Genomic DNA, 27,995 nt, shown 5'->3' with positions numbered 1-27,995 from the left:
TTGGGCTTTGCCTTTAAACTCACATTGCATTAGATTTTGTAAATGTATGTGTAAAAGGTAAACAATTGTGTGATTATGTGATAATTGAATGAAGGCTACTCACTAAAGTGTGGTGGGTAGACCCTGGCTGGATGCCAGGTGCCCACCAAGCTGCTCTATCACTCTAACCCTCAGCAGGACAGGCAGGGGGGAGAAAATAAGATGGAAAAAAAATGCATGGGTCAAGATAAAGGCAGTTTCATAAAGCAAAAGCTGCATGGATGCAAAGGAAAACAAAAGATTTATGCTCTACTCCCCATCAGCAGGTGAAGTCCAGCCACTTCCTCGGAAGTAGGGCTTCAGTACCCACAGCAATTGCTTTGGAAGACAAATGTCATAGTAACGAGTATCTCCCCTCCTCTTCCTTTCCCTCAGGTTTTATTGCTAAGCAGACATCATATGGTATGTAATCACTTGGGGTCAGCGGTACTGGCTCTGTCCCCTCTCAAGATCTCACCCACCTCCAGCTTACTGGTGAGAGGGGAATATTGGAAAGACAGCCTTGATGCTGTTCCAAGCACTGTTCAGCAGTAGCCAAAACACTGGTGTGTCACAAACACCTTTCTAGCCACCAATACAAAGCACAGCACCGTGAGCGCTGCTGTGGGGAAAATTAACTCCATCTCAGCCAGACTCAATACATAAAGAAACAGAGAATGGAGTAACTGGCAACAGTGCTGCAAAAGAGGGAGGCATATAGGCAAGTGTGTTTATAATTTGAAAGGGAAACAAAGTAACACCACTGAAAATATTTAGGATTATCTGATAAATTTATTTTCTCCCTGGTTTCCACAAATTGCTGTTGTGTTATAACTCTAGAGAACACCACAGTGCGTAGGACAGCAAATTCTATGTCTTTGCATGGCCACACCAGAAATTCCAGTTATCTTTACAATACCAGTCCTGACAACGATGAAAATGCCGTTAAAAAAACCACTCACCCTCAGCAATATTCACTGCAAGGTGTAAAAAAGTTTTCTCCTCTTACAGCAACTTTGCTGAGGTAATTGAATTTGTATTGAACATCGCAATGCACAGTGTTACATACCTACTTGCACACTTGTACCAGAACCAGGCCAGCAACATCCTCTGTGCCTGTCAGCTTAACTGATACCATGCTTGAATACATGGTGCATCTAATTTATTAATGAGGAAGATCTTGCAAGAAACACATTGTTGTTACATTAAGTGTATGCTATTATTTAATCAATAAAACCACACATTAAACACTGCACAGTCAGAAAAGAAAGGATTTAAAGATAATTACCAAATCACTGCACTTATAAAAAAAGATCAATAGACATCTAACACAACATAATGGATTAGAGAGATCTTTGTCAGAAAGGTATGCCCTTGCTTCATATAAACTAATTTAGTTCTAGTTAGGCAAAACCGTTAAAATGCACTGCTTTGTACAAGAAGCTATCAAAAACTCATCAGTGTAGAGAGCTGAAAGCAAAAGATGGTGCAACCCCAAAGAAAAAACATTAAACATCAAATACGGCCTCCAAGGAGGTATGAGATGCAGATGGCCCATAATCAGATTGCCCAAGCCATGTATCTCCTCACAAAATCATCCCAACTGTTCAGAGCAGGTTCCTTATTTTATCTGATCCTTTTAGAATCAGAATGAGCAGCTTTTATAGGGTCCTGTTTCTCCTTTAAAGCCCTTAGTCACTGTTACTGGAGAGCAATTACATATTTTATAGTTAGCATCACCTCTAGTGATCATTTTCCTGCCAACATTGATGTTAACACACAAACAAAAAATTCCGGCCGCAAATGGTTTAATGGCTGCAATTAGGCTGATAACACAGCCTGTTCCAAATAGAGAAGATGGAACTGTCTGAAGTAAACCTAGCAAGCCTCTAAAATGATTTATGCCTTGACAAAGACTGTGTCCATGAGTCTGTCTAGATACGGGCCCATGCAGGCTGCCTTCTAGGCATAAACATATATGAGGAAAAGTCCACGGTAATTTTTTTTCTAGTTCTACAGTAACCTAGTAATAATAACATTCCAATTTTAAAACAGTTTCTAGATAAAAATTTCAAGGCATTTCCCAGTGACGATGCCATTTTACAAAGGGTGAAACAATGTTAAGTAGCTAACAAAACATCACTTTAACATAACTGCATTCAGGGTTCATGCAGATTTTGGGAAGAAGGCTCTGTGTTCATATCTGCCAGGGCTCCGCTAGCATGCAGGCATCTCAGGGGTTTAGTGCCAAGGCCATCAACGGCTCCTGTCCTGCACCCCCCAGGGCTCTCAGCTGAAGGAAAGCAGCAGACAGTGTATGGCATGCTGACCATCAGGGGTTGATGCGTGGTCCTGGGGTGCTCCATTTTGCCTGGAAAAGCAAGCACAGAGGAGCAAGGAACTCATACTCTGTGCTGAGATCCAGCATCATCCTTCCTGGAAGCACTGGAGAGGCAGAGACACAAGCTGTCAACAGACTGCTCCTCTGGTCCTTCCTCAGCCCCTCCAGCAGAGCAGAGAGTTCGATGGAGGATGTCCCCAACATACTGACTCTTTTTTCCCCAACAGTGTAGCAGGAAGCCAGTGAGAGAACCGGGAGAGGGAGGAACGGCTAGCAGCAACAGCACTGGGATCCAGTATCAACACACTAGTTATGAAACAAAGCACTTCAGGATGCAACTGGAGAACACATATGCACCAACCAACAAAAATACAAATGAAATTCTCAACAATGTTGTTCCTGAGGCTTGCAGGAGAACCATAAGTAAGCCAGTCAAAGTCATCAGCTTGCTGCTGAACACAAGAACATAGATATTAATGGGGTTATTGCTCTAAGCATCCCAAATACTCAGGTCAGACTGACCTTGGCCAAACGTGACAGCCTGTAAAACAGGCTTTGTACGTTCCTGTCTTTCGGCAGATCTTGCAGAAAATGCTCACACAGACATGCAGCGTGTCTGCAGCAAAACCAAGAAAATCCTCAGCTCACTGGTATTCACAAGTATACAGAAGAAGTAAGGCTGAAATTGAACCTTATGTCTGAAGAGTTGGCACCAGCCATTAGGAAAATTTATACTACTTTAATTCTACTTTGGGGGCTGAAATATTTTGAAGACTTTGACTGATGTTGTACAGAAGGGTGAATTTTGCTCTGCTGTACTGAAATATATAACCATTAGTTCCTAAGTGTAGAAAAATATGTCTCCGAATACCTCGTTTGAGGTACATTCTCATAGACTTTGGTAATTACCAATAAAAAGGGACTCCCTTCATGCTTAGAAATTTCTTAGAAGAATCTTTATAGCCTCCTTTATAATCATCTACCTCTACCATAATATAACAGAAAAATTTGTGGAAGATGGTTAAGAAGAACTTACATTAACTAAATACAGCCTATAGAAACTGTGAGGGAAAAAACAACAGAAAAGATAGCATACATGACTATAAATTAATTTAACTCTTTTAGAGAGGAATCTGGGTGTATCTGCTTTATGTGTACACTGCAAATGCTATATTAACTGTGGCAGTAGAAGTACATCAAACAAGAACCAGATACATCACAGAATTCTTTACTGTTCAGATTTTATATTAAATCTTGCAATGGGCTTTATATTATTGTTGTTTCAAAATCTCAACGAGTTTTCTGGTCCTTGTCTTCAAGATTGCGCACATGGGCTTAACAGCAGTGTATATTCAGGGAGTATGCAAGTACAGCTGAGTTTTGCAATGCTTTCAGGTCTGGCCTTCAGCTTCCAGCTCCAGATAATATGTCTTTAATACATACTCATTATCATTATTAGATGCAGCATCTATTGATTCTTTGAAAAAGGTTGGAAGTGGAAGAGATCTGCAAGGCCAAACACCAAGACAAAGTTAAGATGCACAATATTTGACAATCAAGTACCTTTAAACGATTCGACATTGTGGGGTAGTTTCTTCACTTCCTTCAGGAAATTATTTCATCACCTAGAGAAGCAAACCACAGGAGAATCTTCACCTGAAACTTCCCTAGGTTTTCATTGTCCAGATCGAACTGTTTCATCTGCACGGGGTTGCCAACCAATATCCCTTCTTTCATGCACGTTAGGACTGCAGCAAAGAAAACTGGTAAAATGACAGCCAAGCATATTCTGCTTATTCTGTTGCCAGTGCTTCAGCTGTGTAGCTTCCAGTGAAAACTTTACATGTACTCTCTCGGGGACCTGTAACTGGTACAAGAAAATAAATGTTATTTCACATCAAAAGCTGCTGTACTTGTATTTTATATCTCTTCCATATACATGCACATGTAGAGTCATAAACCCAATTAGACCAAAGAGGGCATATGCACATCCTTAGAGAGAGAGAGCTCAGTCCTGACAGTGTTATATGTTTTGGCTACAACTGTGTATATGTTTATACAGGCATGCGCATGTGTGTTTTGTCATCATATGGTATCACTGCATTCAGGACAGCTGAGGCTATAAGCTTATCCTTTCTGCATATTTATGTGACAGAAATGTGGAAGCTCTCCTCTGATTAAACAGAAGTTTCACAACACTCTTCACTTCTCTCCCACCCAGAGAGAAATGTTTTCTGCATTTCACAATCAGGACTTCAACATTTACAACTGGACCATCTCTCCCTCTTTCTAAACTGGAACTTCTAAGCCCCTACTTGGAGCATAGTGCACGCATCCATTTCTCCTGCATATGGCCCGAAACGATGAGCTGTGATCTTTCCTGAGCTTGTACCCACTCCCCTCAGAAATCCTGTGTAACCGAGAACAGAAAGTCTTTACAGTTTTCTAGGGCTTTTTTACCCCTTTTCCCAGAAGTTTTTGGTCCAAAGCTGCTCTACGCTTACAGTCTGCACTGAAACAACAGCAGGGAGAAAAGAATTTGCTCTTGTCTCTCGTTTTGTATATTACAGTTCGCATTGAAAAGATGATGGCTCAGGCACATGACTCTACTTCTAGGAGAATAAACTTTCAGATGAAATCACCTTAGAAACCAAGGGAAGTCTTGTATCTGTACCTGGTACAAAGTGCCCATCTCCACATCATCACAAAATAGGAGAGCTCAGTGTGCCTTCCCACCCCCCCACCCCCCTTATGAAAATGCCACTAAAATGGAACTGGGCCAATTCTCTGCAGTGCAAGGAGGAGGTCAACTGTGTAGACTTCAGGGTACAGCTTTGCATCTGTAATGGTGAAAAACGTGGCTGAATGTTTTCCTGATCTCATGTTTTAAACGTGTTTATTTGATTTTATTTTGCCAGCAAATTTATGCAAGTATGATTTATATGTAATAATCCCCATATTTTTTTAATTACCTTGCCATAAAACCTGAATAACTCCCCCTACTTTGATCTCTAACACATTCTGGAGAATACTGCAGCAGGCATGCCTAAATCAGTTAAGCCATGCACAGAGCTGTTCCTGGAGGGAAGCTTTCCCACATCAGAAGATTGTGTAATAAAACTTAACACAGCTCATTAATTTTCTCTCTTAACCAATGCATCTGACAAGAAGTGACTTTGAAAACCTAAAGGAATGACACAACTCTTATGCCTTGCGTGAAACATCTGTTTCCAGCTCCTTTGCTATTAAATTGACATCTTTTTATTTGAAAAGTTCCTTTTATTTCCCAACTTCCTGCAATTGGTAATGTATATATCCCAAAGAGCTTAAATTCACAGCTTTTAAAACTTGATTAACTAAATGCTGGGTTATTCCTGTCCCAGAGGAATAATGCCTCTTTTGCACAGACAGATTAAGTGGTACAACCATGCTTATTAATCAATTATTAAGAATTTGTTTTTTCAAGCAATGTCAGACTTCATAAAGCATCAAATCAGACTTCAAATCCCCAAATAATGTAAACAGCAGTTGATTACATATGAAAAATATTAGCATTCTCGGATCTGGAAAATCGATAGAATGTGAGCATGTCATATGCACTTTCTTGTCCATGAAGGCCACAGAAAATATCATGTTTCCAATGATGAAAACCTGCAAAGTTAGTCAAAAAAGCAGAATTCTTGTGTGAAGACTTAAGGCGATTTTTGGGAGAAGCAAAACACCTTAATTACAATGATTTTGCCTTTACACCCATATTCATATTATACTTCTCCCTTCAATTCACAGTTCCTGGTATATTGAGGAAGGGAAGACAAAAAAACCCTGGCAAGCTTCTTCTAGACCATCAAAGACATCTGCTTTTACATGCAGATATCAAGCATAGCTGAATTCTGGAAGATGATTCAGTTCTACCCTGATGAACAAGACGAATGCATTTAATTGCATGATGTGTTTGTATAGCAGTTAAGTATTGTTTTGGTAGCTCTGGTAAACCAGCTACACCCTACCAGCTAATGCAATTTCAAGATCGTTGAACTTGTTCATACACCCCTGCACCTTTAAAAATCTTTAATCTTCAGCACAGTTCAGCATTAAGGGAGACATGTCCAGGTGTGAGAGATTAGAATTTACAAGTAAGGCCACAAAATGGATAAGACTGCATTTAAAAAAATAATAATAATAATCTGTAATTTTTCTTTTCTACATAGTTAACAAAAAACATGGAGAATTTAAGAAATTAAATATTCTTAACAGGTGTTTATGAACATAACAAAACAGGTTCTTCCAATTCTGTTTCTTGAGATGTTGGTCAAATGTACTCTATTTTTCTTGTAAAAGAAGGCTTAGCAGCGTGAAACTGTAATAAAATAGGACTCAATCTTTAATTTGAGACAATATAGAAAAAAACAGGTACATTTTTTCATGTTATGGCTTCCTCCTAGTATCTTGATTGCTTTAAGCAGATGCCTTTTTTCTAAATGATCCAAAGACTGTCGGCAAAGACCCAATCCTGGAAGTCATTCAATCTTCAGACGTGATTTTAAATAAGATTAATTGTCATCACCCTGAAATCACACCTGCCTCAGTGGAACTATTTAAATATATAAAGTCCATGCTAGAGCCTTTGCTGGATGGGGATCTGAAAGAAAAGCAACTAGGGAATAGCTTGGTTATCGAGGGGGAGCTTTCCCTCCTCTTCCTTTTTCCTAGGCTGTGTCATCGGCTTTGCATGGCGTGTGAATCCGAGCCCAATGCTCAGCTGCTGTCTGTGTGCCTGGATGTTGCTCACTCTCCCGATCCAGTTTCTAGGGGAAGAATGTCAAGTTTTGCCAGATCTGCTCTTAACCCCTGTCAGTCCCAAGTGTGGGCCTTTTTCTTACACACACCATGCAGATGATTTGCACTCAAAGGAGTGGGTTAGTATGTCTTTTAAACTATCTTTATACTGCAGTATAAGTTGTGCCCATTATCAAATAAAGCATGAAGGGTTGTAGCAGACTGGCAATTAATGTTTTGATTTTACAGTTCCAGTTAAATAAAATGCTCAACAGAAAGACAAAAAGAAGGAAAGGGAGGGAAAATATGTCCCTTCTAACATTGCCAAGCTATGCAGTAAGTGGGAAAATAAGGCAGTATGAGTCCAAGACGAACACAGTTTGTATGATTTATAGGATCAGGAGAACCAAGCAAGCAACGAGATTTTTGACACATGTGGGGAGGAATGCAGTCCTTAACCCATGCAGTCCATTTATTTTGGGGAACAAGAAGGTAGCTGAAAGGTACATTATAATATGAATTAACCCTAATATTTGCACTTTGGTACCATCTTGGTCCATCACTGGCACTTTTTAAACCATGGTTTGAACAGACATGCAGGAATAAACTTGCATCTGGCAGGGAGTGGACCACCTGTTCTCTCCCAGCCCTCTTTGCTGTGGTTCTGCTATTCCTTTCATCAGAGCTTAGCTTATTTTTCTTTCCTTTTATTTTTATATAACAGAGATAGCCAGCCTTGCTAGTCCTAGATGTTTCGTACCAAGATCTCAACAGGGTGGGACGTGCATGATTCACTTGAGGACCTGTTGAAGAGCAGGTCTGGGCTGCCTTGCAGCTGAATCCCAGGGCATCTGGGTGGCATCAGCATTAGCAGCTGTAGCCACTTGCTCTGTCCCATGGAGGAGCTTCAGGTTGCCCAGAAGTCTCCATGCTAGCCAAGCACACAACAGAGACTTGCTTTGGGAGCCCCATCTTAACTGCTTAAACACTTCAAGCATGTTACAGATTGGCCACCCTTGCCCCATGAAGTGATTAACATCACCATATTATCAGTGAAGGAATAATTAACTTACCCATGTTCACACAGGAAGACTATGGCCAAACTGGTAATAAGATCCAGATTTGCTGCCTCCCACTCTGCTGCACCACAGAAATGTGACATATTTCCACAAGCTGTGCCCTAGAAGACAACCGAAAGAGACAGGGAAAAGTCATATAGGAAGAAAAATCACCAAGCAGTGTATGGCAATACAAATACCTCTGCTGCGGTGGCGGTTTAGTGTTTGCAAGTATTAAGGAAAATAAAGGAACTGTCCAAACTTTCCAGAAACAATTTCCCTTTAGGGGGTCTGAGGAAAGAGGTTCATAAGGCAAAGAACGAAAGCTTTCATCTGGGTTATTTTTCCTACCGTATAAAAGAGGAGATAGAAATTGCAATTTGGAGAACCAGCGGAGGGGAGAGGGAAGTAAAGACAGGCTGAATCATGTTTAATAAAAAGGTTTATAGTCATTCCTAGCAGGATCCTATCCAGCTGGCACATCACGTTCTTATCACAAGCTGCACTCAGTGAATTAAAGGGTGTGTTATTGCTCCAGCAATATCACCTAGACCCATTTAACCTCACTGTAGGGACAGCATTTTTTCCTAGTAAATCTAGGCTACCAGAAAGCATTGTATCATGATTAAACTTAGTTTCACACATTCTGCTTCTGCCTAATATTCCAGCCTGAACCAGGCCCAGCCTGGTCATTCATAACAGAAGAAACCAAAATTATCAAAATAAATACAGGCTCACATCAGTGATGCTGAGGACTACAAAGAAGAGAGAAGAACAGTGGTGAAATTTTCTCTATGCAGAAAGCCAGCCTAAAATTTATGCAGCACATTTTTTTTTCTTTTTCTTCACTAATATACCAAAAGTAACTCACTGTAGTGTGTAGAACTGGGTACGAGCCTTGCACAGGGGGCTAAGAGAAAATAAAGTGCCGTCCCAGTCTCTTTCATACCTCATCTTCACATTTCTTTCACCAGTAACTATTTTCTTTCTCTTCCATTTAATAGTTTTTCTCCTCCACTAGAGCAGAAATTCAAAACATAAAACGCAGCGCTCCTTTTAGTGTATTTTTAAACCCACATAGTAGAAAACTTTCCGCTTTATCCATAAAGCCTTACTTATTGAGCCTTTGGATTTCGTTTGTATCCAAGATATAAAAAAACAGCACAGTGAAAGATTCCAACACAAAGAAACTATAGATGAAAAAACACACAATTTACGTGACTTATGAAAAACGATGTTACTATACAATGTAACTATAGAGAATGCACAGAATGAGTTCAATTGACAGTTCAGGAATTATGATACAAGGCAAGCATATGCAAATTATGAGTCACTCCTCAGTGGATGTCAGGAAGCATAATTAGTTCCAGCACAAAGTTGTCCAACAGGTCTGAGCTTATTGCAGGAACAACTTTATTAAGGGCATCATGCATGACTTAGGCAAGTAACCACATTTACAAATGAAGCGAGACCGGCTTTGAGATCCACACAAATGGAAAGGTTTGAAAAATTGCCAATAATATGTATAGACAATGCCAAGTTACTCTTGAATCTATATATATGCCAAATCAGTTGCATATACTGCGTATCAGCCTAGTGATACAGGAAGAGAGGCAGTAAAGCTGTGCCTAAGATGTGGGTGCCATTGGAATTTTGCAGCTGTGCTTGAGCTGTAATTGGAACCAGCGCTGCTCTGAACCAGCTAGCTCTGGAAATGAAAAGGGAGATGATCCCTGAGGTCATCTGTGCCATGCCCTTACAGTTCTGCGTTGTTTTCCTAAGAGGGCCTTTGAACATGTGGTGTGAAGCTGTGCTTTCCAACATGTGGCTCTGCCTCTTCTGTAGGAGCGAAGGCACCTCTCTGTAATGTGTGCAGAGGCTTCCACACCAACTTTGAAAGGCACCGTGGAGGCATGAGGTCCCTTAGACTTAAGGTCTGAGGGTGCACAGCACTAGAATATCAAAATCTAGTTTAGAAAAAACTAACTGCATTCTACTGTGTCATAACTGGTTTATTTCCTCCATGTTTAAGCAAATGCAGAGTCAACTCTCGATATCATAGAACTGTTATAACTGCAAGTTCCTATCTAGGGTCACATTACAAGTAAAGCATGACCAACAACTATTAATAACATCTTAAACTGCTCCAAACAAACAGCTCTTGATTCTTTTATAGGACTAAATTACATAAATTAACAGGAAGATGCAAGAAGCAATGCTCATTAAATGTTTTTAATGTGTTTGCTTTGCACTAAAGCACAACAGCTTGTAAAACTGTTTTTACAATTTTTGTGGTAACACAAGCCAGGAAGCATTTTAGTGCAGCTAATTCTCTTAGATTGGTTAGAAAAGCACCATCATTTGAACTTTTCCAGTGACCCTTTCTGTTAGGAAAAGCAGTGGTAGATCTATGTCCTTGTAGAAAAGGAATGCTTGATATAGCTATTAAAATATCCATGGTCAGCTAAATTTTGTTTTCCATCTGGTGTTTTCATTTGCACCTATGAAAAGTGAGCACACAAAAAATGCCACCATTTTGATTAGGTGTTTTTCACAGCCACAAAGTGCAGAAGTGTAGGGCTCTGCTAGGCAATGAGAAGCTAAGCTAACTCTACATCTATTAGAGGTATCATTTCTCCTTGGAAGTGCTGTCACACTTTAATTCTCTTCCACACTGACTCTGAAATTTTTGGATTTTCTCTGAAATCACATAATCATCTCCACACTTTGTTGCCCCATTTATAAACTAGGGATAGTACTTTCCAGCTCTGAATGTCACAAAAACATATTTTCTGGAAGGAAGTCTATCATTGGTTTCCACTTTCAAATCTCTACTCAATGAAACAAACTCCACAGCTTATTAGAGGCATCTGTATAACTACCCGCTTCTGGCAGGAAGTCTGCGCATTTGCTTACAAGTACAGAATATTCCCACCAGCATAAGAGTTACACTGGTTTACTTTAGATGGGGCATCCTTTTTCTTTTTTTGTATTTTATGGAATATTCACCTTAGTAGCAAGAAAACCTTAGAAGACCCATTTTGAATTCATTCTTTTCTACTGGCATTTACATTCCCATTTCCAGCTGTAGGTATAGCTGCGTGTGAAGACCTGGGAAAGCCAAAGATGGCTGGGATTTGAGGAAGTAATGAAGCCAGAAAAGGGGAAACGAGCTAAAGAAGTGAGCAGGAGTAGCAACCACAGAGGACAAGATATTATATTATAAAAAATTATGTTTAACTAGACCTGAAGTTAGGTGTTCTGAAATCTGACAGGAACAGAAGACTTTGCTTTTACTCTCTTGTTCAGCTAGGTCTCACTTGTTCACTAGACCTGCTCGCCAGATATGGTCCATTCATGAAGCAATATCCTTTACCCACAGAGACCTGCAGTTCAGGTGGGGTTAAAAACCCCAAGGCATTTCACACCAACCCCTGGTTCTTCAGTCTTCTAAGGTCCATGGCTGGAAAGCTCCCTTACTCCAAGCAGGCAAAAAAAATCTTTCCCCATGAAGAACGAATGTGAAGTTTCTACAGAATATAAATTTCAATAAAGATGTAAAATGGAGGAGCTACTGTGAATGCTAAAAAAAAAATAAAATCTTTCAAACATGATCAGAGCCGACACCAATAGGCCAAAGCCTTATGTCTACTAGTTTATAGCAGAGCTACTAGGACAACAGACATGGCTGTTGTGGGACTTATGTTCAGAAGCAGAAACACTGGTGCATTCAAGAAGGGATTGAACACGTTCCTTCTTTCAACTGTATTTTGCCAAGCAGGCCCTGTAGATCTGGCCCTTGCACCCAAACTTTGCATGTTGGGACACAGGAAAATCTTATCCCAAACAAGAGCTTTTCATAGCTGTGTCCTGAGGTGTCACCCACACAGACTCCCATTTGTCATCCTCATGTCCTCAGCCACTTTGCTGTCACTAGGCAGCAACTTTCTGCTCTTGGTTTTCAGAGTTGCCAAAGGTTTCCTCCTCACTTTACTGCTATTTTAGGGTCTGCTAGGAAACATGAGATTTTTTGTACACAGGATGATGTTAACAATTGCAGACATTGCCTGGCTTTATCATTTCAACAGAAAACAGCAACAGCAGTAAATACGGTGTGACAGCTGTAATGATGAGAATTACTGTCCTGAAAGAGAGCTCTGTAAGGTTGATAAAGCTCTCAATTTTTTAAAAAGTTATTTCGTACTCTGAGGCATCTTAAGATCACGGGGTAAATTACGAGTACTAAAAGAGCATCAGATCTCAGAGTTTGAGCTCTCTAGCTGACTTTTACTTTAAAAGGATGTTCAGAAACTAGCAACAGTTCAGAAAAGGGTTAGAGGAATGGGTCTGTGGCTGGAAAACCTGTCTATTCCTGAAAGACTGTAGAGATTCAAACTTATCCAAGGTAATTTGAATGCTTGACTTGATCATAGTTTATAAGCTCATCCATGCCAAAAATATTTCCCATCTTATAAATCATTCAGTCTACTTTAAGCTTGTAGACAGGGATATGAAAAAGTCCAATGCCTAGAGCAGACAAAATCAGACTAAAAATAATGTGCATTTTTACTAGGGAGGCAAATTAGCACTAAAATAGTCTACTTGAGGACATAATATATTCCCTGCCACTTGAAGACTTAATAGCAAAACCAAATGCCTTTCTAAAAAAAATAAGCTTTGGTTGAACTCAAGTCTATAAGCCTGATGTGAGAATGCCTGGCAGAAATGGCTAACAGGTCATCGTTAGGATCTGTCCTCTCTCTTGAAATCCAGGAATCAACACAAGAGCTGCAGTCCTGCGGGAATATTTTCACACCTTTAATAGTACTTGTCTGCACATGTAAGCACTGCCAAATTTAAACTGTCTGGATACAGAAGAAAACAAATGTGATGGATCTCTGCAAGCATCCGAAAGCAATGGCAAATAATTGACCTAGTTCACCGCAGAATTAGAACATGAATAAAAGTAACACAGTTCTGATCTATCTGTGACCAGCAGCCCACTGAGTGACATTCACCAATGATAAAGGTCGTACCCGGCTTGGGGTTTCTACCAAAAGTGCCTGCTGAATGCAGAGGCATGGTGCTGCACAAGAGCAGGGTGCCTCTGTGTCCCCCACCAGAATATTGAGCTCAGATCACCTATCCCACAACAGTACCTACCCTCCTGGCCAAGGTATTGTGGACCTGCACCTCATAAGCCCAGCAGGGCTGACTGGTGACAGCTACTCACTGTGGTCTGTGGAGCAAAATTGGCTCATTTTGAAGTAGTTGCCCTGGCAGAGAGAAGCACAACAGTCCAACACACCCAGCATTACACCAGCAGTGTTTTGACGGGGAGTGCCTCTCAAAACCACGATCCTTCGTCCATTAATATGAATCCCTACCTCCAGAAAGTCCTGTGGAACACACCTCCTACTGTGTTGACCTATTTTAATTTCAATTTATTTTGAGATTAAGAAGAGAAGCAGTGACTCTGTGTTGACCCTTTGCAACAAAACAATGCAAAATTATACTACAAATTGTTCTTACCTGCAAAAATCAAATAGATACAGTCCGAGTTACACAAGATAAAAAAATGGTACCTCTCAGTAATTTCTAAGTGCAGACTCCTGCCCTTAACTTCATACTTTGTTCAGTTTGATTAGAGGGTTAAAATGGGGAACTTGTCTGGTAAAGCAGACTTTGTTATCAACATTTCCTGCTCCTAGCTTTACACCTCTTAAGACTAATCAGCAAAAGAAGGCAGGAACCCAGTGCAAGAGCCCAGAACTGTTCAACAATTCAGAAAAAAATAAAGGCCCAGACTGTCTCCCACTGACTACCCTTGAATCACAGCATTCTAAAAATCAAAGACTTTCTGAAAATTTCTGCTTAGTAAGAAAACCAAAAGCCAGGCTATTGCTTTACAACATATGCTTTGCTCATATATTTTGACAAGTACAGTTTACTTCTCATACGTAATACTTCCTAAGGTATTGGGAAATGCACATGGTACATTTTGTAAAGTGTGAATAATTATCGAGAAGTCACTATTGCACTCGGCTCTAAAGCCCTTAAGAAATTGAAAAGACTGGTATATTTGAGGACAAATATTATGGTATTGGAAAACATTGACAAATCTCATGTGCAAGTATTTCACTCGACTTTGGTCCACCTAAAACTGATGGACGCTCTGCTGTGTCAGGATTATGACTACTTGATGAATGATTGTTCCAGAGGGTGACTCTTCCCCAGAAGGGCGTACTTTTCATTCTCCACCTCAGCCAAATGAATTGGCTGAACTCTTCGGGGCACTTTGTAGTGACATTCTAGAGGTCCTTTGTTATGACTTTTTTAACTAGTCATTTTAACACTGGAATGACATTTAAATGTGTGTCTACGTATACTGTATATAAAATGAATAAATAGTATATTATTTGCTTCAAAAACATCTTGACGATAACAGAACATGATTAGAATTTATGCCCTTCTGGCTCTTTTCCTATTGAAGACTTACAATTTCACCTGGCAACTCAAACCTGCAAGAACTTATTAATATTATGGGTTGGCAGAGCAAGACAGGACTATAATGACACTTGAGTAAGTCAGCCATAAGCATTAATAACTCATATGCATAGTTCAATCTTTGGAAATTTTTAAGACCATCCAAGACAGGCAACATCAAGGTCATTGTTGATTTTAGACCATGATCTGAATATATGAAAACATATTAAATATTTCAGCTGTACAAACCTCTAGAGCAATTAGAAAAGTTCTGAAACTGCACTATTAAAAATTTAACTAGACAATAAATCTAAAGATGTGGGGCACTGTCAAAGGACTTCTGTTGCTCTGTTCTTGCTTTTAACTTAATGATGATTACAAATATACATATTTCATTAAAACTATGGTTAGATCTGAAACCAAAACAACACTGGAGTTCTTGATCTGTAGCTGACTTCATTTTTCTGCAAGACATTGCTTAGGAAAAAAGCCTCTTCTTTATTAAAGTTTCATATTTTACAAGCAAATCTGAGTGCTTTTTAAACAATATTTACAATTTCCTAGGCGTATACACTGTCCTAATGGGAAAATAAACTCGATATTATAGTGAGTCAGAGCCTGCTACTTGTTTAATATCTCAATTTAGACTTCCCATATCTGGGTAGAAAAGTCACAAGAAAAATGCAACTTTTGTTAAACAAACTGCAAAATAGTCATCCCTGAGAATCTACTGGGGTACATTTGCAATCAAATAACTTTCCATGTTACTAATGCATATTTCTGCTTTCTTACTTTTCTCAAAAGGAAACTGCTCACTACTAAAATATAGCTTTTAATTTGTGGAGGGTAAAAATTTAGTACTTAATAAGCATACTTACTAAAGACTTTTAAAAAATTAATAGAAACCAAATAAATCTTGGCTATTAAAAAAAATATCTGACACACAGGTTGAGTTATACCAGCCAGCACAAGTACACAGTAAGATTCCAGATGTGCTATTTTCCTGTACACTGACAGCTATCAAACCCACCCCTGCAATAAAAAAGTCCTGAAATGGGTTTTTAATCAGGTCTAGATTTCCATTAGCCCATGAGGACTGATGTCTGTGTGTTGTGGTTTTTATTCTTTACAGCACATGCCATTGCTCTTAATATGTGGGGAACACATATTAAGTCTAAACTTTTTTTTCAGTAACCTCCTGAAATAGATTTTTTCATATTTAAATTGAAGCCAAATAAATGTTATTAACAGCTGTATTTTTACAAAATATTTGAAGGAGGGGTTAAACTCAGGATTGTTCAATTAACATTTCCCAGGCACCATGTAAGACCAGCACGTTCAATGGACGGACAATGTAAAAATAGGCTCTGAAGTATGACAAAAATATCAAGGGAATTCAAATAACATGATAAGTCTTAATACAAATAAAATAAAACCCAATCTTTACCTTTGAAAAACATTCAGAGGCTGGCTTTGCATCTTCCTGGGGACTGTTAGATAGCTATCAATTTCTTCTTATATATTTATTGTAAACATTGGTACAAGATGTTCTGATTGTTTCCAGGAAAATCCTATTAGTTACAGTTGTAAAGAAGCAATTTCACATAAAAATCATACAGCACAGTTACAGAAAAAAAGAAATCTGTAGGCATCTAGTGTAATGAACAAACCACTGTGGTTTATATCCGTTGCAAAACTGTAGCAGAACAATTGGCACCAGTAAAAATATTGCAAATTAAAGATATTAGAAGAAGCTGTTTAGGAAAAAACATCTAACCACAGTTAAAAGGCTAACAGAAAAATTTAAGTGATTACTATTGCTCGTGTTCTAAAAGGATGTAATTGACCTCAATCACATAAATAAAATAATCATGCAGACCAATATTTGGACTCATTAAAAAGCTGACATATTCCTTTACTTTGACTAGATGTTGAGAATTTGACAATTTATACCTTTGCAATGCAAAGATCCTTTGCAATTACTGCCGAAATAATAGCCCACTGTATGACAAAAATGGTCAGTAATGTGAGGTTTATAAACCAGTCTGCCTTCTGTTTCTCCAGCCTAAATGTAAATAACTAATCCCCCTAAAAGCAAAACCAAAATGTATAAGAAAAACCTTACTTGAAATTTCAGTGCAAAGGAACTGTACAAATCAATAGCAAAGTTTAAATTGCTCCCCAGCAATTTCAATACAGGCTTCATTTTTGATGTGACTATGGAGAGATGTGGCTTTTCAGTAACATTAAAGAGAAGGGTTTCTGTTTTGCAATGTTAAATGAGTCATTCTACTTCTGGTTTTTAATTCATCTTTATGGCTGATGCTGGACTGAAGTAACGCCATAGTTTCATCTCCCTTTTCTCATCTACTTCAGTGCTTTGTTTCACCACAAGGACCAGCAACCAGAGCAAGAAGACCCATGTACTAAACCAAATTAAAAGTTAAAATAAGGAAATCCTGGTCCTGTTGACTTCATTAAGTTTTCTGAGCCTGCTTTTTTTCCTCCTGCCAAAGGAATATGCTGTGATCCTGCATGCTCTGTCCTACTTTGCCCATCATCTCACCTGTCCCCACAGCTGGAGAAATGCTGCAGTGAGCAGGCAAATTCAGGGTATGGCACTGGAAGGGCAGAGCACGCAGAGCTCCTTTGCCCAGTTGCTGTGTACCTGGCACTGCCTCGCGCTATGAAATTTAAGCAGCATTCCAGTAGAGATTAATAAAGTGATCTGCTTAAAAACCAAAACAGGCAAACCCTCACTTGTGGACATTATCCTTGGACTGGTCACCGAGAAACAACAGTTTACACTGGTTGAAAAGCCACCTGAGCTGGACCTTCTTACTCCTTTCTCTACTTTCAGGCCTGCTTACAGCAGAAGTCCAAGTTCTGGCAGCATCAAAGCCACAATTTTCATACACCATCTCAGCTGTGAGAGATGAAGCTTTACACGAAACAGAAGACCTGACAGCAGCAGCCCAGCTCCTTGGACAGCAGCCCCATCCCGGGGGGCAGACACCTTTGCCACTGCTGACCTAGGCAAAAAAAAGCCGGCAGTGCCTGCCCAGTGTCAGTGTCCAGGTCACCGCTGCCCAGGACCTTGTGCTGAGACAAGCAAAATGCAGCAACAGCTCTGCTGGCCTCGCCTTTGTACGCAGGAGGGTTTGCACCCTGTGCATAACACCTGGAGCCCCACCATGTCCCTGGGATGCTACAGGGAGCCCTCTCCAAGCTCAGAGGTGGCGAGAATCAGTCTCTTGCCTCCCTCATGGTCCCACTTGCCACAATCCAGCCAAATTTCACATCGAAGTAGACGGCAGTGTACTATTCATATTCATATGAATATGCCATATTCATAACATGAGATGGGATTCCTTCAAATTTTTGTCCATGGTAATGTTGTTGCTTTAATTTTAGTCAGATCTACAACAGAGTGTTTTTATTAAGTGATGGAATACCATAGAAATACTTACGACATCCATGCTAATACCAAATGAGTTCATGATGATTTACGTTTATTAGAAAAAAGAATATCAAAAGGATTATTAATGGTGCTACCACAGAGCTTTGGAAATGGTTGACAGCATAAGCTCAGAAACTGAGGAAGTGGATTTGGAGTATGCAGAGCAGAATATGAGGTTTTGCTTTTGGTAAATAGCGGCCTGTACAAATACTAAATCAAATAGCCACTTCATTAATCTTTTTTGGATTTTTTTTTTTTTTCATTTTAAGGGTTTTCTAAGTTATTTTTAATAAAAGTCATTTAAGCTAACTTTGACATACTGGCATTAAAATCATCAGTTAATCTGTGTGTAGTTCTTACAGAGACAGAGACAACTCCTTTCCATTTTTGTAACATCCCTAGCTATTTCTTTTTGTTTCCTTTGCTTGCAAAACTAAACTGATTATCGGCTTACTTGATCCTCGAGTTTAAATAAGCCAGAGCTAACAAAATAAGAACAACTGTACTTAGACTAAAAATTATACATTATCTGAAGGAATATTTTGCTCTGGACAACAAATTTTTTTAAAAAAACAAAACCACAGAGAAACATGAAAATAGCAAACCACTGAAACACAGGCAAGATGAAGTTCTCCTGGGCATTTTGTACTGCTTGGCAAATGTATGTTAACAGTAAAGATAACTTACAAGCCTAAACTGCATATGACTACTCCTTAAGCCCAACATACCATATTGCAAAAAAAAAAAAGGTTTTTCTTTTACTAAAGAGAAAGCTTCTCCTTTATGTCCACCAGAAGATGAGTGACCTTGCAAGGTAGGCACAAACTTCCCTGAGGAGCTGAACAACCAGCTTGTTGTTCACAACCTCTGCCAGAGTACACATGGACCACTGCAGAAGCCTGCATCCTTCACAAACCTGCATTTTCAATGCCCTCATCTGGTGGGAAGGCCATGGTTTTAGACTGTGCCATCTGCAGTGGAAATGGCAGACAGCTGCCCCTTTAGAGTGCTCACAAAAGCTGCACCTCTGGATGTTAGGGCTTCATTAGATATAGTGGCAGAGGTGTACAGATGTGATCTAGCACACAGACTCCCATCCGTTCATAGCTGCCCAGAAGAGGTTGGAGCGCCTTATGCTTACATCTTTTTCACAAAAGAGTATTAAAAGAGACCCTGGCCTGAGTTTTGTTGCACACTTGCTAGACAAGCTGTCTGTGGAAAGAAGAGAAGCATCTCCAGAAACGATGCCTCAGCCCACATGATATCTGAATCACAGCCCAAGCATGCTGTCACTCTCTAGCTCGCTTCACTGACAATGTGGGAAGGGGAGGATGAGCATAGTTCTCACTTAGGCATTACACGTAATTGCCTAAAATTACTGTTGCCCCAAATATCTTAAAAGACTTAATGGAAAAAGAGACTTGCTCGTAAAAGCATAACACGGCCACAACAGCCTCATACTGCAGGGTCCACTAAACTGGATGTTAAATGGGCAAATACAACAGATTGAATCACCGCAAGCAAAAACAGGCACAAGATCAGTAACAGCAAGCATTTTTTGGAAGATCAAGAATCAAAGGATATGCGCTGGAACCTGGAAAAAAAAGATCCTTGAAAGTCAGCCACACTGACATTACCTTTACAGCAGGACAGAGTAGATCTGTTCAGGCTACCACCTCCTCAGGCATCTCATGATAAAACCCTCTTCAGCTGTTTTTCTTGCCTTCAGCCAGTTGTCTTTTGGTCAGTGTAGTAATGGGATGACAAAGCCCGGCCCCCTCCGGCTACAGAGTACTTCCCATCAAGTACATGGCTCTTCTGTATGATCAGCTTCTTTACTCCCACTCTTACACTTTGACTCTGAACAAACTAATATGTTGCCAGGCAACAATAAACAAACACACACACACACACAAAATAGCCCTAAACCCAACCAAATTACCAGATTATACAAAACCTCATGCTTTTCCATACTGACACCCAGCAGTACAGACAGACCATCAGCTTTTCTGTCCAAAGGACGATGATGAAGCTGCCAGAGCTGCTGCTTGTATTTGTAGAATACAGAACCTGAAGTCAATCAAGGAGTACTGTTTCAGCCATGTATTGTGAAGGACATATCTCTCTGAAAATCTCTAATACTTTGATACTGAGTTTAGCTTCTGACACTTGCCTGATTTTTATGCTTTGTTTACAGAAAAGTAGCTTAATAGTTAGTGTGCTGTGCCTGGGAGAGGAAGGGATGCATGTATGCACCTGCTTTTGTGTTTTACAAAGAGCTTTTAGATGGAGCTGGTTGTGAAGGCACTGTACAAATTGACACACTGTGGTTAAGTCAGAGCAAAAGGAAAACAGGCTGCCTAGATACTGAACTTTCAATTTAAACCACAAAGGTAGACGGCAAGCACTAATTCAAGAACAGGTGGCTTTTTGCTCATAATATTTTATGGCTTTCATTGCTTTACAGTGGAATGAGCTAACCCACAGCTCCCCTCTTGACCTACCCAACATCCTCAAGTTTAGTGAAAAACAGGTGTTTGGTATCTTGGCTTTCCCTGAGCACTCCCACAACCCAGGGACCCTTTAGCAGTCTAAAAACTTACTTTCACTTAGAATGGAAGGCAAATAACGGAGCATGTATAAAGTAACAGATACACACTCAGCAGCTAAAAACTTTATCCACAAAAGTAATACTTGTCTTTCATATCCTGCACAGGTAAAAATGCAATAAAACACCATCAGTTCAGAAACTCAGAAAAATCTCATAGAAACTTCTTTAAAATTGGACAACTGTGATGAGCCTAGGGCTACCAGGAATCTCATAGTCAAAGTGCTGAGTTTCTGCACTTCTTGTACCAGGCCTGAGCAAAAACCTTAAATATAAACTTCAAAACTCTGATGCCAATTTGGACAGAAATGGTGCAGCTGGCAAGTCCTTACATTTTATTCCTTGGATGTTGCCTTCTATTGATATAATTAGCACTTATACTGTGCCTTCTAGGAACCTTCTGAGTCTTGCTGCAAGACAAAGCTAAACAATAAGAAAAACTCAATTATAATGAAAGGACTAGTTCTGCTAATGCTAAAGCATTAAAAAATAAAAAGGCAGTAATTTGATACAAAATTCTACAACAAGTAGGTCGTATCACAGAGCAAGAGTCATACAGAGTGACACTCTTCTCTCAGTTGCCAGTTTCCATTTTCATGCATGGTGAAAATGTGTACAGAGTACTCACTTTACAGGACTACCTATTAAATCAATATGGAAAAAAAATCTTTCCTGGAAAGTATTTTTCAGTTTGTACCTTTGGAAGTGTCAGTTGTTTGTTATTTAAATAAATGAATAAATAAATAAATCCAATGATAGATTAACAGGCCGCTAGGTACAGAACTTGTGAAAACTATATACTGCTCACCAAGGCAATTCTGACACATATGATGCATATTCCATATGGATAAAATTATACCAATTAAAATTAGCACCTAATAGGAACTAAATAGGACCTATTGATCTGAAGAGCTTATGGCTTCCACATATAATAAACATGGTTACAGAAAAAGATGCCTACTATTATATGAAACTAGTATTTAAGCATTTCATTAGACTTGGTGCATTCAGTTTAAAAACAGTGTGTGACCTGAGAAAAGGGAAAAACATCTGCCTTCTTGTGTTACATCAGTCCATGGGGGTCTGTGATTTACTTCATTTCCAACCTTAAACATTCAAGAATAATTGAAAGGCAAGCCAAGTAATATTAAAAAACCTCAAACAAAATAAAAACTGAAAAATGTATATACATAAAACAGATCTGTGAAGCTGAAGTGAAATATTTTAGATTAACTGGCTAGTTGATTAATGAAGCCAGAAGGAAAAAGTCCAGATCAAGTTTAACATTATGTGTGTGTGCACATGCAGGCGCGTGTGTGTATTTCATGGAGTTCAAGTAACTTATATTTATACATTCTGATTTCTCTTGCCCTCATCAGTAGCCTACATCTTGCTTTTAGATTTAATTTATAATTTATTTATTTTACTCACAGTAAGGTTCAGTGCTTATGTTTTAGTATTTGATTGGGGTGGGAGGATAGCTCAATCTGTTTTGCCAAGGCATTTAAGTGACGGTTACATGTCATACAGGCAAATGTCTACAGAAAAGAATGTATTAATTGAAATTCTGCCTGAAAAAATAAAAGATCATCAGAACTGCTGTAACAACAGTCTCACTAAAGATCAAATATAAGGAATAAGCATGAAGTTATTTGTTTCAGAAATAACAAGGCTACAATATGCTAGCAGACTACGGGAATCCACTTTGTAAGATCAAGTCACATAACAAAAACTGATACTTCCATCACCATGCCATAGATAAATGCATACACATATATGTCTGCATTTACACATTGCATACGTAGACAAATATACATTGGGGAACAACATGAATGACAACACCATGGTGTTTGAGTTTGAAAAGCTACTTCTGGTACTATGTGTGCATGTATGGCAAAAAGTAACTGAATGGAACAATTTGTGAGATCCAGAGAAGGAAAACATGCAGGGAAATCAATGTCTCTGACTGAGACTCAGAAGAGCCCATGGAATGAGGGCTGAGGGTGTCTCAAATCTTCCCATACACACCAACAGGTTTCCCAGGGAATCTGCAATGGCAAATAAAGACTCGAAATTTTTTTACATTATTTTCATTTTTTTGGTGTAGACATGGTAAAAGACCATTGGTTCAAACAGTGCACAAATGCTCGTGACAAGGAATAAGGAAGAGGAAAAACATCTGGAATTAAAAAGGCAGAGTACAGGAAAAGAGGTAATTTTTAAAATTTACTAGTAAAAAGTAGGTACTAGGAAGTCTCACCTTCTCCTTTCAACTAGTGATTTTAGGGTCCCTGAAACAAAATGCAATAGAGGGAGTGGATGTACTTGTACATCCCTGGGAACCCTCTAAACAGAAGCCACAGGGCAGAATAGGGATGTCTGTGTGAGATGTCAGCAACTGTGTAAGCAAGGTCTCACAGAAGCTATGCGTGGCTCAGAAAGGTGTATCTGACTTTTATGATACATATTCCACACAAATGATCTTTGGTAAGTCAGAAGAAGAGTGGGCATTATGAACGGCTTAAAACAGTCATGCCAAAATATTTGGAGAGGAAAACAGAAACATAAGGAAACCAGCAATTCCAAAAAGGAGCTGAGAATAAGGATTGCTGTCTTGCCATATCAAATTCAAATTTAAAGGCTTTCTAGATGTTTCTACAACACAAGTTAAATCCACTCTTCTACTTAGAAGAGCTTTATGAGGCAGAGGAGTAGAATGTTAGCAGTTTGATTTTCTGGTACCAATCTAATAAAAATGCCTAGCTTTAAAATATGTCCATCCTAAAGTGACAAAGCAAGCAGTATAGTGTGTTTCCTACAAATATTTGTAATTACCATGAAGTAGTACAGGAACCTTAAGAATGCAAACCAAAAAGAAATCCTGAAGTAAAGCCTATCGGTGTTACTTCATACTTCACTGCTACATACACAACAGTACAACGTGTAGCATAACTTCTTGCATGTGGCCAAACTCAAAAGGGCTGATGCACCTAAGAGAATAAACAAGAGCAGAAAACTGATGTCTGAGAAATCAAAGCGCTAGGTTAAAAGGCTTTCACAGTGCTTCAAATCAATCTACCTGGACACATTTTTCTGTCATGAAGGGTATATTCAAAAAAAGTTTTTCTGGAGCTGCTGCAGCTGAATCAAGTACAGCCTATGCACTATTCTTTCTTTCTTTTTTTTTTTTTTTCTTTTTTAATGACCTCCTGATCGTTATACAATCTTGACTAATTTCTGCAATTAGAGAGTCTCATTTTCAGAGACTGAGATGCTAATGTTCTTGAATTAGTTTTTATGGTTCGGGGCTTTTAATTTGAGATTTAAAAACCATCATAGCTCACAAAACCAAATAAACTGTAGCTAATGAAATTCACAGAAGTGGAGTGCTCACAGAACATTTCTCACTAGCTTTCCTGGATGATTTATTGACAGCTGGTTGTAAAAACAATTTTATTAAAGGTCATAATGTTTGGTTAGAAAAAAAAAAAACAACCTTTAATTTATGGTGTAATTAGCCTTCCTGCAATAGGCATGATGCCAGACCCATCACTTATGAACTTTGGCTTTGAAATAAGCACTTGGTGTTTTTAATTATATCTTTGAGAATGTGTTCAAAGGCAAGACCCCAGTGATGTGGTGTTACTTTCTCTCTATAGCCACTTTATGGCCATTATAATGGCCATAGTAGCAGATTTACTCACACTGATTGCTAGGCAGGGGCCTTATGGCTGTACCCAAGGCGCACAGCGGCAGGAGCGGGCGGCAGCAGAGCCCCATGCTCCCTGGAGGAAGCCATTCAGGATCTGCTCCGTGTCCAAGCCTGCTCCGAGGGGGCTGGGTAGTTTGAGATGTGCAAGAATGACCAGGCTTTCTAAGCAGCTAAATTATTTTTTTAAATATCCTTGAAACATCACCTCTGCCCTGCCTGTTGTGGGGCAGAAAGCCAGAGAGGAGCCCTGGGTGCCCTACCTGTAGGCAGGCTCTGTTGCCCCTCTGGAAGGCAAGGCCTACATCAAGATACAACCCACACACTTTCTTATGTTTCTCCACTTCATTCTTCAGCTCCCAGCTTTATTTTGGTGTTATTTCTTTCTGATTCACAAAATTCAATTTGTGGCAAAAAAATTTAGATGGGATCAAGGGAGAGAGCTTGTAGTAGGCCTTCAGTAAACCCGTGGCCTTTCCCAGGCGGGGCTGCGTCATCCGGCAAGGGCAGAGCCATGGGCACTGACTGAGCCCTTACTCAGCAGTTCTCAGGCTGGCTTTAAATTTTTATTTCTACTCCTTTTCACCCTGTTATGCCGTTATTGTCATGAGGTTTCTAAGATCGTACATTGTCACAATAGACAGCTACAGAACCCATGAGAGATTGCCAAATCCCTCTTAATTTAGGGAGAGCTCCTGATCTGAACTTGAGACAAAGATTTAACACCTGTATGTAGAGCCAGAGTCAGGAGAGTCAGCACTGGCTTTTCTTTCACTAAAATCTCGAAGAGCGGTGAAAATTTCCCTACAGAGAACACATCTCGGGAGAAGAGTGCCTGCGAGGATAATTCCCAAGACAGCTGTTAGGAGAGCATTCAGAGGCCCAGATCCTGAAGTGCCAAGTTAATCTTTCCATCCTCCAAGTTATTCTAAACACAGCCTACCCTTCACAGCTTATGTTGTCAAGAAATGTTTTCATGCAACTCAAAACATGAAAATCTGCCTAACTGTAGAAAAATTGTAAGTCTAATACACCAAAATCTGAGAACCGTATTTGTTTTTTACCAGGAAACACTGCACCAGGTATCACTGTGCATCAGCCATTCCACCTGCCCTTGTTGCCCACTTTTAAGAACCGATCAACACATCCAGCCATATTTCCATCAATTTTAAGTGAGGCAAAACATTAAAGAAGCTTGAAAAGAAACAGTTTTGCTGCAGAAACTCTCCCAGGAGGGACTTCAATTATCTCCCAGCAGGAGTCTCAAACTGGGCAAGAAAGGAACCACATTAAGCCAGAAAAATCAGAAATGTTAAGATAAACCCAGCATTAATTCCACTTCTTGACTAAAACACTGTTGAAAAGAAAAAAGGCTCACGGCTGTGGGGCACCTGAAATCTAACACAGAGCTGTCCAACCAAATTAACATTTTTTTCATTTGTGACTACATTTGAATTCTCTACACAAAACATCTCAGAAAGCTTTATCCATCAAATCGACATAAACATTGAAGTATTGCCTAAAATTAGTTAGCCATGGATACGCACCTACAGTATTTCAAGGGAGAGTTGCATTGTGCATGAACACCCTGTTCCAGGGCTAAAGGCATTTGGCAGTACACATCAGCAGCATTCAAGATTTTGTTTTCAGGAAGCCAAAAATCACGCTGCCAGGTCCTGCCAGACCTGATTCTAGAAGCTTTTGTGGCATTGTCTAGCAGTTCTTTGAAGCAAATGCCTCAAGGAGGCATTAATGTTGGGCATAAATGAGTGAGATGATTCTCCCCTAGGCTCTGTGGTTACCATTAAGCAGGTAAAGCCATGTCTAGACACAGCTGAAGCCAAAGCAAAGGGTAAACACATCCCTTTCTCTCTTTTAAAAGGTTTCCTTGTATTTTTTCCAACTCACTCAAGAACCATCATTCTCTTTCTTTTGCTTTATTTTCTAAGACACGTCGTCACTTACAAGACAAGAGCAGGGCCAGGAAATGTGAAAATGTTCAAGAAAAGTAGTTTCTCCCAGCATCATAGAAAACATGAGGCTCAAGTTGGGGAAAAGCAGTAGAATGGACAGTTGAGTAACTGCTCATGAAAACTCTGCTCTGCCCTTCCTCTAGAAAGTCTGTGATCACCAATTCGTTAATTTTGCTTTTACTAAAAATGTAATATCAGTTTACAGAATCTCATGAGAATATGAGACAGTCCTTGTAATTTAATCTGAGAAAGATACATACTTCATCAAAAGACCAGTTGGTTTCAATGATCTACTAAGAGTCCCAAAGGATTAATTTTCTATTTTTTTAATACAATTATTAAATAATATTATTTGGCAGCATTGTGCTTTTTCTGGCTTGGCTTCTCCAAAACAAATGCTTTATAATTAATTCTGTTTCAGTCCAGCTGAATGTTCTAGTCTTAATTCCAATATAATTAAATCCTTTCTTTGGAATCCTTCATGCCCCAAGTCTCCCCCTCTTCCTCCTCGGTCTTCAACTTTCCTCACCACCACCTTCCACACACAGGTTGGGTATAATTTGTGAAGGCTCAGATTGTTCTTTTCCTGCTGATATAAAAGGGATTCCTCAAACTCTTACAAGGTTGAAGCCCATAATGAGCTTAATTCTTTCTTCTATATTTGCGTGAGTTTCAGTTTTTCAAAGCTAATAGACATGTGATACATAGCTTGACAGATTTATTACAAGGTTAAACCAAATGAAACAAACATATACAGTATACCAAATTTAATTAGGAACCCCCTAATGAAGAAAATGGTATTAATTAAGATATTTCCAAAGGAGCCAAGGGATATCCAGAGGTAATAAATTACACACACTGCTCCCTAAATCAAATAACACCTCATGCCTGAGACTTCCAGATAAATAACCACCAGTTCTGGTAAATACTATGAAAAGTAAATGTCTATGTTACATACTCTGACTACCATTCATAGTACTGCAAGCAGTAATCTCAGCCGTTTCACCAGAACTTGGTGCAAAGGCATCTCTGCAAGATGGGCCTCAGAGACCCATGCTAGACCACAGTATTTAACTTGAACAAAGTTAAGTCCTTCACTGTGTGTTGTTTAATTGCTGAGTGCTAAAGCTGCATGCTGAGCACCAGCTGGTATTTGGTTTTGCATAATGTATTAACATTGCATATTTGTATAATGTATTAGCCTTAATACACCAGACTGCACATTTCAGATAAGGCCTATTGCAATTAGAACAGGTAGCATTAAACACTTGCTAAAGCCCAAAATACAATGCTGAAAGAGGTGGCAATGAAGCCAAAATTTGCAGATTTTCTTTTATCAAAACATGTTGCAAATAAACTTCGTTTCTACATAAAGAATACGGTTTTCTATCACATATTCATGCTGATTCTGTCACCTTCCCTGTATCTACAGAGCTGGGGAAAAGAAGCCTGAAAGTGCATTCACTATATGAAAACAGGATAGCTATTTTTAACTGCAAACTCCAACACACTAATAAATGTTATACTTGTTCCCAGCTTTAAAGAGTGACTTACAGTGACAAATTT

At 39.3% G+C, this 27,995-nt stretch overlaps 1 long non-coding RNA gene across 1 annotated transcript in view; it reads right to left on the bottom strand.

The window, feature by feature from the left end:
• Window positions 1-565: 565 nt before the first annotated feature.
• The window catches only part of LOC130157845 (uncharacterized), a 96,817-nt gene continuing 69,387 nt past the window's right edge, over window positions 566-27,995 (bottom strand). Inside the window, exons 5-6 of the long non-coding RNA XR_008825059.1 lie at window positions 8,209-8,315; window positions 566-4,226 (exon numbers count right to left, since the gene is read on the bottom strand). This is a non-coding gene — a long non-coding RNA (uncharacterized LOC130157845). The remainder of the gene's footprint in view (window positions 4,227-8,208; window positions 8,316-27,995) is intronic.

The sequence above is a fragment of the Falco biarmicus genome, chromosome 12, assembly GCF_023638135.1.
Source record: "Falco biarmicus isolate bFalBia1 chromosome 12, bFalBia1.pri, whole genome shotgun sequence".
Taxonomy (NCBI): domain Eukaryota; kingdom Metazoa; phylum Chordata; class Aves; order Falconiformes; family Falconidae; genus Falco; species Falco biarmicus.
Note: the sequence above shows the minus strand (reverse complement) of the source record. Positions and strands in the feature narration are given on the sequence as shown.